The sequence below is a fragment of the Serinus canaria genome, chromosome 1 (assembly GCF_022539315.1).
Source record: "Serinus canaria isolate serCan28SL12 chromosome 1, serCan2020, whole genome shotgun sequence".
Lineage (NCBI taxonomy): Eukaryota > Metazoa > Chordata > Aves > Passeriformes > Fringillidae > Serinus > Serinus canaria.
The window spans coordinates 11491340-11508297 of NC_066313.1; the positions used below are offsets into that span (position 1 = coordinate 11491340).

The 16958-nt window shown below is 45.0% G+C and overlaps 1 long non-coding RNA gene across 1 annotated transcript in view; it reads right to left on the reverse strand.

Annotated features, from left to right (window-relative positions):
• Window positions 1-1011: 1011 nt before the first annotated feature.
• Window positions 1012-16958, reverse strand: part of LOC127059812 (uncharacterized) — a 54450-nt gene continuing 38503 nt past the window's right edge. Inside the window, exons 6-8 of the long non-coding RNA XR_007777975.1 lie at window positions 6519-9000; window positions 6324-6394; window positions 1012-1701 (exon numbers count right to left, since the gene is read on the reverse strand). This is a non-coding gene — a long non-coding RNA (uncharacterized LOC127059812). The remainder of the gene's footprint in view (window positions 1702-6323; window positions 6395-6518; window positions 9001-16958) is intronic.

Genomic DNA, 16958 nt, shown 5'->3' on the forward strand with positions numbered 1-16958 from the left:
TCATGCACCCTGCTGCTGCTTTCCTGCTGGCCACTTTCTCCTCTTTACCTTCCTGTCTCTCTTTCTCTTTTTTTTACTATTTTCCCTGTCAAGCACCTTCATTGCTAGAGCCAACATATACCATAGATGCATCTGCTGAAGCTCTGTGCCTCTAAACTTGTGCAGCAAGAGCAGTTTTGTTTCTTTTTTGTTTCTGTTGGGGCACAATTTGGGTAGGCAGTGAACCTATGGGAGATGGGGCTAGAAAAGCACAGCACTTTTTGCTGAGTTCCATGCTGCTGGTTTGGTTTTCTTTTCTTTCCCCGTTTAATTTGACTAGAACTGAGAAACAAAGAAAGCCAAATCCAAACCATTGTTGCCCAGGAAACAAGATGTAGCTAAGAATGAAAACTGCAGCTTCATTAAAATCAATGCAAAGGATGTGCTGTGATTTTCTGTGGAAGTTTCTGTCAATCAAACCTGGGTGCATTATGAAAACATCTATTTCCATCAGATTCACTACATAAGCAGCTCAACCTGCCACGACAAGTTTGCATTTGTTTATATTCATTGGAACTGTTGCTATTTGGAAGTTAAAATGTTTTTGGCAGGCACCAAAGAGAGAAATGCAGTTAATTACTTCTTGCCAATTATCAGTTCTGCTGGATATATCATACACCTACCTAAGAAATCTGACAGGCTTCATAAAATCAGCCTCAAGCTAATTAGCAATGTTTTTCAAATGACTGTTGATATTGTTGCTGTACCTCACCCAGAGACCATCACCCTGTGTGTTCACAAGATATGGCAAAGTGTCATAGCCATGAATCCAAAACTTTCTGAAATATTAATGTATTTCTGTCCTTTTATCTCCTCTGTGCTTCTCTATTCCCAGTTTGCAATCCTGTTTTATTTTATGGATTTAGTTAATGCTAACTTAATCTATGTAACTGAAGAGAAAGAAAACACAGGGCAAAACTTCTTATTAATGACTTTATACATTCATGATAATGAAGTGGCACATACAACTTTGAAGAAAGTGCTAGATTCTGCAGTCTCACTGTACCTCATGATACTTGACTTCATTTCCCTTTAGACTTGAACTGCTGGAATTAATTATTGAAAGGGCAATTTGGGGGGTGAAATACTTGATTAAGAATAACAGAACAATCATACAAAAGTAAAACAATCCCATAGAACCCCAAAAAACCCCACAGTATTTCAAATACAAAAACACAACACACACACATATTAACACATGAATTGTTGTTAACATTTATGGTATAATTAGTAAACAGAGATGTAGTATGGAAAAAAAATCTAATAATGTTCTTCTTTCAGGTGTTAACTTCATTAAAGTATTAAAAACACTTACTCTTATCACTAGCAAATAATATTGCTATTTTTGTGGTAGGCTTGAGTCTAATATTCTGACCCAGACTGGCCTCACTATGTTAGACACTACAGGCAAACAGTAAGAAACCTGTCCTACCACATAGATCTTGTAAGCTAAATAATAAATAAAACTAAATGCTAATGAGAGGTGAGGGAGTGGGCAGATGGTTGTCTTTATTTTACAGAGGGGGAACCAAGTCAGCAATTAGTCCAGAGAGATACCACAGATCAACAACAGGCCCTGCAACAGAAAAATAATCTCAATCCAGGCTTCCTGTATCAAAGTCCAGAGCATTCACCAGGTCAGAATTCTTCCAGCAACAACAGCTGTGGGAGCAAAAGAGAAAGTATACGTAGGCATTAGTTGACAGAACTAGTCAACGTATAGATACGTTGGCAGAGGTTGACAGAATTGTGAGTCATTAGGTAGAAAGAGGAAATGGGAAGCTGGAGGATAGGATTATGGAAAAGCTAAAAGCAAAGCTTTTAATTTATGAACCTTCCCTTCACAGATAGTTGAGTTATGAGTGCCAAAATACATTTATTTTAGGTTTATCCCCAGTAGGAGACTTCATAAAAATGTGTGGATCATACTTTTTTTGTCATTTTTATTTCATCAGCTGTTGGAAAGTCTGTGCTGTCTCAGTTTCTGGAGATCAAAGTGTAGGCAGTGAAAAATAATATAATCTGCCACTTTGGAATAATTTGCCGCAGCAGGCATTCCTGGTGCAAATCAGAGTACAAATCAGATGGTGAATCAGTGATCTCAAAAGAGGATTACTTTGGATTAGTTGTCCAGTGAAGCAGGCACTTTGTACAATGCAGCAGACAGCTCCAACCTGAACCAATTCATTGCTTTTCATTTAGTTTGGTTTTTTTTTAAAGGAACATTAGTTTATCAATGTATTGTCATACACTAATTAACAGTATTTTGACAGTGTTTGTGTCTAGAAGGCAGACTATGTGACAATACCACTAAGCAAACTTAATTGCCAGATTTTCAGGAGAGTGGGGAGGCTTGGTAGGAAGCAGCTCAAGCTGCATTTTGGTTGATAGCAGGTGCAGGTTTAAACACTGGTCTAAGGTTCTGTCTCGAATGTCCATTTCAGCTTAAACCTTGATTTGTGAGACAGGGAGGAGACAATTCCGTCTGGCCATGGTTTAGTTCTTCTGCTTCTCTAGTTTAAGAATGTGATGTTTTAGTGATGCTTGAATTATAGAATCATAGAATGGCCTGAGTTGGAAGAGACCTCAAAGATCATCTGGTTCCAACCCCCTGCCAAGGGCAGGGACACCTTACACTAGGCCAGGTTGCTCAAAGCTCCTTCCAACCTGACCTTGAACACTCCCAGGGATGGGGCAGCCACAGCTTCTCTGGGCAACCTGAGCCAGTGCCTCACCACCCTCATAGTAAATAATTTCATCCTAATCTCATCTAAACCAACTCTGTCTCAGTTTAAAGCCATTCCCTCTTGTCTTGTCACCCCAGGCCCTTGTAAATAGTCTCTCTCCATCTTTCTTGTGTGCTCCCTTCAGGCACTGGAAGGCTGCAATTAGGTCATCCCAAAACCTTCTCTGTTCCAGCCTGAACAATCCAAATTCTCTCAGCCTTTCCTCCCAGCAGAGCTGCTCCATCCCTCTGATCACCTTGGTGCCTCCTCTGGCCTGGCTCCAGCAGGTCCCTGTCCTTGCTGTGCTGGGAGCCCAGAGCTGGATGCAGCCCTGCAGGTGGGGTCTCAGCAGAGGGGGCAGAGGGGCAGAATCCCCTCCCTGCCCTGCTGCCCACAGGGCTCTGGATGAGCCCAGCACTCGGGGGGCTCTGGGCTCCCAATGGCCGGGGCATGTCCAGCCTCTCACCCACCAGCACCTCCCAGGGCTGCTCTTGAAGAAAAGCTTTAATACCATTTTACTGATAGTACACATTGCTAAATTATTCTGCTTTTCAGTTTCACAGGATGGGTATAAGGTGAATATATACAGCACTAATCCATTTACAAACACAAGGCCCCCTTTCTTCAGGTTAATGTTTAACTCCATCATGCTGTAGCTGTGAGTTCATTATTAATCAACCATTAATCAACCAATAATCAACCATTTTGCTGCCTCCCTGTTTAGCTGGGTTCTGGTCATTTATTAGTAAAGACAAAGCCATTCTTGGCTGAATTTCCCAAGTCACAAAGTTGGCTTGTTGGCTTAAGAAGCACCATCTATCCAGAACCAGTTTGTGGGGTGGCTGTAAAGGGCTTGGAAGAGAAGTGAAGGACAAGAACTTACTTAGACATCATGCACTGAAAAGAGGGAAATTGTGCATATTCTGTGTGTGAAATGATATCTGTTTCTGTATGCATGGAAAGCAGTTTTTGATGAAAAGCTCAAATTTCCTGGACAATATGAAACTCCTGTTGTGGGGGGATAGAATGTAAGAAAATAAAGATAGTGCAGAAGGTAGTCTCACACCTGAGGAGTTGCAGCTGTACTAATCCCCAAAGATTAGGGACAGACCTGCCCTTAATAGGCCACAGCTGTGTCCAATAAGAAGACAAGTGCTACAAAAGAGTAGGTTAGCTGGTTGAGGAGAGAGTTGGGGTTTGTCAGTTGTGCTGTGAAGAGAGATGGAGTTGTTGGCTCTGCTATGAGGAAGAAGGAGTTAGTGCTGCGAGGAGCCCATGAGAAACCACCAAGAGGCATGGAACTTTTGCAATAAGATGACAGCACCCTGTGTAAGAAGAGAAGAAGAAGCCAACTCTTACTGTGATGGCAGCAAAAAACACATGCTAAAACTTGAGATCTAGGCAGCTTTACTTAAGCTTTTATGAAGGCAAGCCCAGATCCAGCAGCACTATTTTCTCTTGTATTTAGACAGTAACAGCTCCAGACCATAGTCCCAGCTCTGCCCCCACCCCTTGACACACTGGGGAGAAGTGTGAGCTAAAATTTCAGGAGTCACTGGTGAGCAGTGACTTTGCACCACTGTTTCTATGTTCAGATCAAGCCTGAACCAGTGCTGGGAAGCTTGGTGTCTGCACCTAACAAAGGTCAGCACACTGCTTCGGATTCAGTGCCAGACTGGTAGTTCTGCCAGAGGTTTCCTTCCCTGTATCATCACCTCACTCTCTCCTTTGGACTCTGCAGCAGGCTAGAAGTAAGCCACAACAATAAAATGTTGCAATTACTCTTGAATCTTCTTTTGAAATGGATGAAAATGTTGTTTCCCTGGTGCCCACTGTCCTAGGTGAGACACTAGTTTCAGCAATGAATAAAGTACTATGAAAACTGACAGGGAGACTTGGACCTCTAAACTGCTGGGATGGAATGAGGTCAAGTTTGGCACGGTGCATTACATCAGCTGGAGGAATCCTCCTTTAAAAAACAGCCCTTGCCAGCCATGCCAGATACATGTTCTAGCCTGCCTGTGTAAAACCACCACTGAAAGCCTCCTTGTCCACCAGGGCTGTGACAAAGATGTTCAGGTATGTTTCTGCAAGAAGCATTATAAATGCCTCCTGTCTTTTATGTATGTAATACAGCTCTCTGTGCTCTCAGTCATCTGCAGCATGCTGCTCCTGGAGCACTCAATGATCCTCTGCCATAAAGCAAACATCAGAACCTACCATTTAAATAAAGAAAAACTTCTTCAAACACATGGAAATTCAGGCTTGTAAGAATTGTTAGGACTCTGATAACACAAGTTTCTTGGTTGTTTTAGGGGTGTTCTAAGTCCACCTGTGTGGACCATTGTTAATCAAACAGGAATAGCACACTTTAGAAGGATAACAAGTAAGACTGAATGAGTTTTCCTCATGTGGCAGGCTGGAAACCTGTCTATGACAGAGATGGAATCAACACCAGATTCTTACCAAAAATATTTGTTTGTCTTCAAATTCTTCCAAAACATGACAAAGTGCTAAAGGCTCTTTAATGTTGGCATGTGCAACTATTTCTTATGAAATAAAAAGTTTTCTTATTAAATCTTCCTGTCCCTGCACACCATTCCAAGTTCCCTAGGTGCCAGTAATAAACCTAACCCTGACCTTAAGCTTAATCAAGTACCTAAGCAAATGTTTTGTTTTTACCTATCAACGGTTCTACTGAAGTCACAGGTCTGAAATTCTGCATGTGATTTTCCCAGTCATGGGTTAGTTCATGATACAGAAAGCAAAAATCCAATCTACATACACATTTTATATGTACATATAAGTACATACATATGTATCTACCTGTACAAAAGACAATGATGTATACAGCAGCCTACTAGCAATCAGATGAATTTTGGAGCATTATCCAGATGTTTTTGGCTCCAAGCTCCCCTGACTTCCTTTGATGTGTGTGCCAAAAGGTACAAATAGGTCATTGGAATGAGAAGGCAATTCACTGAAATCCATCATTCACACAATATGGTGAATGGCAAACCTGTGCTGAATACACACAAATGCCTTATAAGCAGACAGCCATAATATGACTGCTTGTGTGACATCTGATTTTTTTTCTGGTGTTCAAACCTAAGTGGACTGTTGTTGACAGATGTGAATATTATATGCATGTAAAGAAACAACACAGTCTCTGCCTTAGCTTTTGACTTGGAGACTGAAGGATTCCTTGGAGAATGCATTTTTTATCTTGTAGAAGTCAGGGGTTTTTTTTCATTTAGGACACACTCCCCCAAAATGTGCCTAATGACATCATGTGAAAGGACAGGAAGGCATATTGCCTTATAATTAATTGCTAGCTGCCCAACACTATCCATACTAAACATAAATCTTCTACTGTTGTGAACTGCACTCAGAGAAATCAGCAGCAAATTATAGAAGCAATGGCTATTCTGCCTCTTTTCATTCCCAGGGCATTAGCTTACTTGTTATGTTTCCACCTTGGAAGAGGCAAGTGAATATAGTGATAGCTGCTCAGCATTCAGTGCTACGCACAGAAATTGGATTTGAATGTAAGCATACCTGCTGCTCCAAGCTCTCTCTGGGACTAAAAATGCAGACAGTTTATATTTTGCTGTGGCAAGAAATTTTACCTGTAAAAATAATAATAACAATAAAATCATTAAAGTCTGAGGTAGATTCTGTTTCCTGAGCTCCTGGATGTGTTTGGACATGTAAGAAACACTCGTAAATGCCAATACATGGAAATTTTCTGACCTCACAGCTTTAGATATAGTTTCCAGCTCGCTCTCTGTACTGTCTTGTCTTATCCCAGGTGTATTCAGCTCTGTGCAAGCAGGACGATGTCCTACTCCCTGTTTGGTGCTGCCACTAATCCTGGTACAGCTTGGGGTGGGTCCATCAGGAAAGGGAGGGACAGCACGGAGCTGCTCGGCCTGCTTGGAATGGAAGGGAAAGGAAACTGCACCGACTGAAATGCACCACCAGAGAGAGCTTTTGTCTTGCTGACTTTATCAGGGACACCGCACATGGCTGCACTGCAGCTCTCAGCTTGCAATGGAAGGTTTTGCAAGCAAGTGTTGAATTATTAGATGGAGAGTAAGAATTGAAATTCTTCATTGAATTCACTGATACCATTTTAACTGCACACTTGATCCTTTTAAACAATTAGGACAGCTGGTAGAACTGCTGGGGAAAGCTGCAGGGGAAAGCTGCTGCAAGATGAATGTCTCCTATCAACAAGGCCCTGGTCTGACACTGGGTCCTCTGATTTTGGCTGGTACAATCTAGAGAGCGTGGGGTACTCTTAGAGTGATGGGAGTGCCCTTCAAACTGAGTGGGGACCTGTGCTGCACATCTCTCCTTTGCCATGAAAGCATAGATTCATAGCATTAGAGAATCACATAGGTTGGAAAAGAGCTCCAAGACCATGAAATCCAACATTTGACAAATCAAGCTCAGGCATAATCTTGCTTTGGGAATTTCACTTTTGATTTCCACAACTGACAATTACACAGTTGCAAAATATTTGTCACATGTATGCAAACACATATTCATTGAGCTTTGAAATACTTTCTGATTGCTCTGGGTTTTTTAGGTGGAGAAAAACAGCTTCCATGAAATGGATACAACTTCACACAAAGTTTTGTTTTGTTTTCTTCATTTGTCTGTGTGGTAGAGCTTGGAATGTATTTTAACTGGCATTGTTTGTGGCAAAATACCAGCACTGGCTCAGAACAGAATCAGGTAGGTCAAAGCACTGAAGCTGTTTCTGGGAAGTGTCAGGACATGTTTGCAGCTTTCCTGGCTTCTTTCCTGGGCATTTAGTGTTGCAAGGAGGATTACCAGGCAAAACAGATGATAACTGGGATCCAGCATCTCCACCAGCCTTGTGGTTTGAGAGGAAGCACCCCTCTCTCTGCTCTCCCAAATATCCCTTCTCCACTTTTGTTGCAGAGGTGGATTTGCAGTTTTAAAGGTGAACAACACCATCATCATGTGAGCCTCCTGAGACCTGTGTGAAAGCACATGGAAACCTTCACTGAGGCAACCATGTCCTTTGTTCTCAGAGGAAGATGATTGTTATCATTCAGATCCTTCACTTTACTGGGCCACACCACTCCTTCCCACACTAAAGCTTCAGGGACTGCTGGGGAACAGGCACGTTCAAGCCTGTAAAGCAGTTCTCACTGCAGGTAGAATAATTGCAGCTGGATCTGCTCTCTTCCAGAAACCATCAACTCCTAGGAATGCCTGACCTAGGAATTTCTTAGTGTCTTAAATGCACCTCATTGCAATGTCTCAGTGTACTCTATTTTTTTTTTCTTTTCTTTTTTTTTGGAAAGAGATCAAACAGCATGTTAAATAGCCACCAAAGCAACACATACCCTCTAAGTGAGCCAGACACATGACCAAACTCCACACAATCTAATTGTATGTAGTCATGAATAGCAAGAAGCCCTGGAGAACAAGACCATACCACAGATCACGTGAATTATTCTGGCATGTTGTGTCAAGCCAACTTAATTATAGATTGTCTTTAATGCCATGTTCCAGGCTTTTATTTTGTGTGTGTGTGTCATTAAATAAATAAAAACACAGCCGAAAACTTTTGTGAAGTCCTAGAAAAGCTAAGCTATTCATGTTAGCTTGGGATTCATACAGACAAGGTTTCAGACTTCGGTGGTTCTGGCTAGGAATGTATCCTGGTATAGAAGCAGGCTCTAGTTTATTTGTGTGCTCAAAAAAGACATTGTGGCAGTAGACGTATTCCAATGTAGCTTTCAAAAATTTATTTTAACAGAAATGGATCTCTTAAATTTATTCCACCTTAATTTTCACTCCAGAGTGAGGTTATGTTTGTGATCATTGCACTAGCTGCTTGCTGAGAATCCTGTGATACTCCAGAATCAATGAGGACAGGAACATTGCTGCACTACTTAATTGACAAGGTATGCAGTCAGAGCCGATCATATTAAAAATTTATCAGATTTTAGAGTTGCTAGAGTTTGAGACTATGCTTGAAAAGAAAGGCGAAAAGTTGTCATAAACAATACAGGATTTGACCTTGCAAGACATTGTGCCCTTTGGTAATATGTGAAATTCTCCTTGTCGTGGGGTGACAGCCTTTATCCCAATATCGTGTGTTGTGTCTGGCATCTGCGCCTTTCTCCCCCCCCCACCCCGGCCGTCTTGCCGTGGCGGGGCGGGGAGGGAGGGGGTGAGGGTGACCGGGCACCTGGGCCTGGGCTTTTGCTTTTAGCTTGCTTGCTGCTGCTGCTTAGCTTGGCTTGCTTGCTTTTTGCGCTGTTCTTTTTTTCCTCCTTTTCTTTCATTCCCTCTTTCTTACCCTCCCCTGAAGATACTGTACCGGCTCCGGACCTGACCTGGGACGTCCAGGACCCCCCGGAGTCTGCGAGAGAAGCTCAGGACCCTCCACAGCACTGCCTGGTATCTTTTTTTTTCTTTTCTTGTGTTGGGGAGTGTTCCTTTGTTACTTGTCATTAAATAGGTTTTATTTTCCACTTTGCTCCTCCGAGGAATTCCTTCCCGAACCCGGTATTGGGGGAGGGGTGGTTGGAGGTTTGTTTTTTAGGGGACTCCCTTTTGGAGATTTCCCCTAATTTGTCCTAAACCAGGACAGTTAACTTCTTGGTGCATTGGCCGGGAAATGGAGGCCAAAGACAGTGGAAAAAAACCTATAACAATAATATTTTGGTTTTGGTTGTTTTGTGGGCATATTGGTAATTCATAATGTCATTTGGGGTGAAAACCTGCCGGTATTTCTGGTCCCTAGGGGTTTTTGAAGTTTTAATACCTTTGTGGTCCCTAGGGTTATTTCCTTACTCAAAAATAGCTCTGGTGTTATCCCTAATAAGTTATTTTTGTAGGCGGGGGGCATTAACCAGAATAGTCATTGGGCTGGCCTTATGTGTGATGATTTGTCGGGGGTTTAAAATGCTGGACTTTGTTTCAGGAATGTATAGATTGTTGTCATGGCTGTGTACTCAGTTTGTTTGGGGAGAAGAAGAAGAAGGGGCTTTTCAGCTTTCGTCTTCCTTCTTCTCCTCCGAATTGTTGACATCTCTATTAGAAAATATTGAATTTCCCCTGAGTTTAAAAGAAACCATCTTTCTGGCATTTAATTTACTAAGCCTTTTCTATACTGTCTGGAGTGTATATAAAATGAAAGCTGAGATTTCTAGAGGGGTTAGAGAGACTCCTGATTCGGGAGTAAAACAAAGCAGGAAAAATCTTGACTGGAGTGGGAAATGGGAGGATATGGGCCAGGCTTTAAAGGAATTTTCTGATCCTATAGACTGGGACTTCCCATCTGATCAAATTCAGAACCCAGTCGAGGTGGCAAAGTATTTGAGGGAGAAGTGCCATGGTAATACTAAGGAGGAAAGGATCACTGCAGTGAGCTGGGCCTTGGCGTTTGTTTACCGTACTCTGTTAGATACTGTGGAGCAGCAGATAGCAGAAAGGGAACAGGGAGATAAGTTGGTTACTATCCCAGTGACCCAGGCTGCAGCTAACATCCCAGGCTCCAGGCTAGCAGCTGAATCAGACAATAGGCCTCAACCCATGGCTGTTGCAGCTAATACAAGAGGTGGGAAGTGTAAAAGCAAGACCGATCGAAAGGTGGAGGATGATGATGATGATGATGCCGGAGAAGGACCCTCACCAAAATCAGAGGCCACATCAAGGGGCACAGGTTCTGGAGCCAATACTGACTCCTTTTCTCTGAAGGACCTCAGAGGCTTAAGAAAGGATTACAGACGACAACCTGACGAATCTATAATTAGTTGGTTAGTCCGCCTTTGGGATGCTGCAGGGGAGGTTACGATGTTGGATGGTACTGAAGCGAGGCATTTGGGATCCCTGTCACATGATCCTGTCATCGATCAAGGTATGATGAGCAGGGCTAGCCCTCACAGCCTCTGGGAACGGGTCCTGGATAGTGTAGCACAAAGATACTTATGTGCAGATGATCTCTATATACAGCAGACACGTTGGAAGACCATAGAACAGGGAATCCAACGCCTGAGAGAGATGGCGGTGGCAGAGCTCATTTTCTCAGATGATATAACAACTAGGGATCCGGACCTGGTACCATGCACACCTGTAATGTGGAGGAAACTTGTGCGACTTGGGCCACCTGAATACGCTTCTGCCCTAGCAATAATGAAGCGGGATGATACATATGAGACTGTGCTCGATATGTCAAAGAAGCTTTGAGCGTATGCAGATTCTGTGCATGGCCCAACTCATGCCAGAATTGCAGCAGTGGAAACCCGACTGCAGAAACTAGAGGACAAAATAGAGGAGAATCCTAAGAAACTCCGGGAAGAGATTAAGGAGGACCTTATTCAAATCTCGGCTGTACAAATTAGAAGCCCTGGTATCCAACGTTGGCGCTCCTTTGATGGGCAGAGAAGGTACACCCCACGGGCTGAGTTATGGGCCTTTCTGCGCGAGTCTGGAGAAGACATGAGGAGATGGGACAGAAAACCCACCGCTGCTTTGGCACAACGGGTGCGTGATTTGAAGGAAAGAGGAAGTATCAGCAAAAAGAGAGCAGCTCCGGTTGCTCGTAGCCGAGATGTTAAGTATGATGATGACGATGACATGTCCGATCCCCTTGAAGGAACTTCTAAGGCACACGCCCAAGGAAAGAAGGACAATCTGGCTTAGAGGGGCCCTGCCTCTAGCCAGGAAGAGGCACGGGAAAACCGGGTCTTTTGGAAGGTGTGGATCAGATGGCCTGGCACATCAGAGCCACAAGACTATGAAGCGTTGGTTGACACTGGATCACAGTGTACCTTAATGCCATCGGAACACGTGGGGACAGAACCTGTTTCCATTGCTGGAGTGACGGGGGGATCACAACAGTTGACTTTGTTAGAAGCTGAGGTGAGCTTGACTGGGAAGGAGTGGCAGGAACATCCGATTGTGACTGGTCCAGAGGCTCCGTGCATTTTGGGCATAGACTTCCTCCGGAATGGCTATTACAAAGATCCTAAGGGATTCAGGTGGGCTTTTGGAATAGCTGCAGTGGAGATGGAGGGTATTAAACAATTGAATACCTTGTCTGGACTATCAGAGAACCCATCTGCCGTAGGACTCTTGAAGGTAGAGGAGCAACGAGTGCCAATTGCCACCTCAACAGTGCACCGCAGGCAGTACCGGACGAATCGAGATGCCGTGATTCCCATCCACAAAATGATCCGAGAGCTGGAGAGCCAAGGGGTGGTCAGTAAAACCCACTCACCCTTTAACAGCCCTATCTGGCCTGTGCGAAAATCTGACGGAGAATGGAGATTGACTGTGGACTATCGTGCCTTGAATGAAGTGACTCCGCCACTGAGTGCGGCTGTACCGGACATACTGGAACTGCAGTACGAGCTGGAGTCCAAGGCAGCAAAGTGGTACGCGACCATCGATATTGCTAACGCGTTTTTCTCCATTCCTCTGGCAGCAGAATGCAGGCCTCAGTTTGCTTTTACATGGAGGGGAGTGCAGTACACCTGGAACCGATTGCCCCAGGGGTGGAAACACAGTCCTACCATCTGTCATGGACTGATCCAGGCTGCACTAGAAGAGGGTGAGGCTCCAGAACATTTACAATATATTGATGATATCATTGTTTGGGGGAACACGGCAATAGAAGTGTTCAAGAAAGGAGAGAAGATCATTCACATTCTCCTGAAAGCCGGATTTGCCATTAAGAAGAGCAAAGTCAAGGGACCTGCCCGAGAAATCCAGTTCTTGGGGGTGAAGTGGCAAGACGGACGGCGTCAGATTCCTACGGATGTTATTAACAAAATCACTGCTATGTCCCCACCAACTGATAAGAAGGAAACGCAAGCTTTCTTAGGTGCTATAGGTTTCTGGAGGATGCACATCCCTGAGTATAGTCAGATTGTGAGACCCCTTTATCTGGTTACCCGCAAGAAGAACGACTTCCATTGGGGCCCTGAGCAGCAGCAAGCTTTCGTCCAGATCAAGCAGGAGATCGCTCATGCTGTAGCCCTTGGCCCAGTCAGGACGGGACCAGATGTGAAGAACGTACTCTACTCTGCAGCCGGGAGCCATGGTCTGTCCTGGAGCCTTTGGCAAAAGCTGCCTGGCGAGACCCGAGGCCGACCATTGGGATTTTGGAGTCGGAGCTACAGGGGGTCTGAAGATAACTATACTCCGACAGAAAAGGAAATCTTGGCTGCCTATGAAGGAGTCCAAGCCGCTTCGGAGGTGGTTGGTACAGAGGCACAACTCCTTCTGGCACCCCGACTACCGGTGCTGGGATGGATGTTCAGAGGAAAGGTTCCCTCTACCCACCATGCCACCAATGCTACTTGGAGTAAGTGGATTGCCCTCATTACGCAGCGCGCTCGAATTGGGAAGTTAAATCGCCCTGGGATCCTGGAAATAATTACAAATTGGCCCGAAGGTGAAAGCTTTAGTGTCGCAGATGAGGAGCAAGAGCCAGTGACCCGGGTTGAGGAAGCCCCGCCATACAATCAGTTGCCAGCAGAAGAAACACGTTACGCTCTATTCACCGATGGTTCTTGTCGCGTCATAGGGATGAAACGGAGGTGGAAGGCAGCTGTATGGAGTCCCACTCGACGGGTCGCAGAGGCTACTGAAGGAGAGGGTGAATCTAGTCAATTCGCCGAAATCAAAGCTATTCAACTGGCCCTAGGTATTGCAGAGAGAGAGAGGTGGCCAAGGCTCTATTTGTATACCGATTCTTGGATGGTAGCCAACGCTCTATGGGGATGGCTGAAGAGATGGAAAGAGGCGAACTGGCAGCGCAGAGGAAAACCAATTTGGGCTGCGGAAGAGTGGAAAGATATCGCTACTCGGTTAGAGAAGTTACCTGTGAAGGTTCGCCATGTAGACGCCCATGTCCCCAGAAGTAGGGCTAATGAAGAGCAGCAAAACAACCAGCAAGTACATCAGGCTGCAAAGATAGGGGAGTTGAAGATAGACCTCGACTGGGAGCATAAGGGAGAGTTGTTCTTAGCACGATGGGCCCATGATGCCTCAGGTCACCAGGGTAGAGATGCCACCTATAAGTGGGCACGAGACCGAGGGGTGGATCTAACCATGGACAGTATCTCTCAGGTTATTCGTGACTGTGAGACGTGCGCTGCCATTAAGCAGGCCAAGCGGGTGAAGCCCCTCTGGTATGGGGGGCGGTGGTCTAAGTACAAGTACGGGGAGGCCTGGCAGATTGATTACATCACACTGCCTCAAACCCGCCAAGGCAAGCGCTATGTACTAACCATGGTAGAAGCCACCACGGGATGGTTGGAAACCTACCCTGTGTCTCATGCTACAGCCCGTAACACTATCTTGGGCCTTGAAAAGCAGGTCCTTTGGAGGCACGGTACTCCCGAGAGAATTGAGTCGGATAATGGAACTCATTTTAAAAACAATCTTATTAATACTTGGGCTAGGGAACATGGCATCGAGTGGGTGTACCATATCCCCTATCATGCACCAGCTGCAGGGAAAGTGGAAAGATACAATGGATTGTTAAAAACCACCTTAAAAGCATTGGGTGGGGGGTCTTTAAAAAACTGGGAGCAGCATTTGGCAAAGGCTACCTGGTTAGTTAACACTCGAGGTTCCACCAACCGAGCGGGTCCTGCTCAGTCTGAGCTCCTTAATATAGTAGATGGAGATAAAGCCCCAGTGGCCCATGTCAGAGGTTTGTTGGGAAAGACAGTATGGATCAACCCTGCCTCGAGTACAGACAAACCCATCCGTGGGATTGTCTTTGCTCAAGGACCAGGTTATACATGGTGGATAATGCAGAAAGATGGAACAACACGGTGTGTACCTCAGGGAGACCTGATTGTAGGATGAGACTCGTATATGAATGTCATTGTTTGTTGAATGTGAGACAGAAGGAAACTGTAAGTGTCAAAGGTGTGAGCAAGTAAGATGAGAGGAATGCGTAAGTGTCAAAGGTGTGAGTAAGTGAAATGAAAGTTTTTATTGTATGTTCACGATATGGGATAAGGGGTGGAGTGTCGTGGGGTGACAGCCTTTATCCTAATATCGTGTGCTGTGTCTGGCATCTGCGCCTTTCTCCCCCCACCCCCGGCCGTCTTGCCGCAGCGGGGCGGGAAGGGAGGGGGTGAGGGTGACCAGGCACCTTGGCTTTGGCTTTTAGCTTGCTTGCTGCTGCTGCTTAGCTTGGATTGCTTGCTTTTTGCGCTGTTCTTTTTTTTCCCTCCTCTTCTTTCGTTCCCTCTTTCTTACCCTCCCCTGAAGATACTGTACCGGCTCTGGACCTGACCTGGGATGTCCAGGACCCTCCGAAGTCTGCGAGAGAAGCTCAGCACCCTCCACAACACTGCCTGGTTTCTTTTTTTCTTTTCTTGTGTTGGGGAGTGTTCCTTTGTTACTTGTCATTAAATAGGTTTTATTTTCCACTTTGCTCCTCCGAGGAATTCCTTCCCGAACCCGGTATTGGGGGAGGGGAGGTTGGAGGTTTGTTTTTTAGGGGACTCCCTTTTGGAGATTTCCCCTAATTTGTCCTAAATCAGGACAAGAGTAAAGCCAAGAATAAGTGAAGAACCTCTGGACGGGATCACAGTGTTCACTCATGGCTCAGGGAAGACGCACAAGTCAGTGATCACGTGGATGAACTCAACAACAGGGGAATGGGACTCAAATGTGAAGACGGTTCAAGGTTCTCCACAAATTGTGGAATTGGCAGCTGTCGTCCGAGCATTTCAGTTGTTCAAGCAACCTCTCAACTTGGTCACAGATTCTGCATATGTCGTGGGTGTGGTCAGATGATTGGAAGGTTCGCTTTTGAAAGAGGCCAGCAACGAAGTTTTATATTCATATCTGGCGAGCATGAAAACATTGCTAGAAAGCAGCGAGCACGAATATTTTATCACTCACATCAGAGCTCACACAACACTTCCAGGATTTCTAACGGAAGGGAATGTTCAAGCAGACAGGTTGACAATGCCCATTTCACAAACACTTCCAGACATTTTTGAGCAGGCAAGACTAAGTCATGCGGTTTTTCATCAGAATGATGGAAACCTTCCATCTCACAAAAACTCAGTGTCCTAGGTTGTCTATATGATGCTTTTATCCCCAGTCGTCTTGTTCCGTTTATGCTGAATAGTAAGTTTTACACCTTTAAGACTTGCTCCAAGGATTGAGGGGGGGAGAGGAGGCGCGCAGCTTGTTTTCAGACACTGAACTCACTCCTACACATTCCTTCTCCTGGACTGCGTTGTCTGCAGATGAACAGACGGCGGGACAGGGCTCTCTTTTTTTTTGCTTTTAGTTAGTTTAGCTAGCTGAGGCAAAGAAGTTCCCTGGACTGTGGTTTTTTTCCTTTTTTCCCCTTTCTTTGGACCTGTTCACACCTGCTCTGGACTGAACAACCATAAGAGCACCAGCAGCTCGCATCGGTGGCCACCGGGCCAGGCTTGGGCCACGGCATTTCCAGCAGGCTGAGAGGGACTGAGTGAGCTGAACTGGAATTGGGGAGGGGACTTTCTGGGTTTGTCATCTCTTTTGGAGCAGCAAGGGGTTTATATTGTTTAATATTGTTTAGGTTTTCTTGTTTAATAAACAGTTTTTTTCCACTTTTCCTCCATGGAGGTATTTTCTCTCGGACCGGTTGGGGGAGTGGTTGTAGAATCCGATTTCCTAGAGAAGCCCTTTGGGGGTTCTCTCCCAAATTTGCCCTGAACTAGGACACTCAGGAAAGGGAAATCATTAGTGCTTGTCCAGACTGTCAGCTTGTGCAGCCACCTGCTTCCACAGGAGCAGTCAATCCACGAGGACTGCAAAGTCTTCAACTGTGGCAAACTGACATCACAAAATATCCATCTTTTGAGAGGCTCAAAAATGTTCATGTTTTAGTAGACACATTCTCAGGAGCAGTCTTTGTTTCAGCACATGCAGGGGAAACAGCAGATCACGCTTGTCGACATTTCTTGCAAGCATTTGCATCATTAGGCGTACCTCAAGAAATAAAAACAGACAATGGCCCAACATATACAGGCAGGGTGTGGATGCCATGGGACAGGGAGAGAGAAACGGTAAGCATTTCTCACAGCGGCTTGTGAGAGATTTTAGGGAGTTGGAAAGATGCGATAACCTGTTGACCATAAACAACTTGCAGGTGCTGTTTTTTTTCACCTTGTTTTT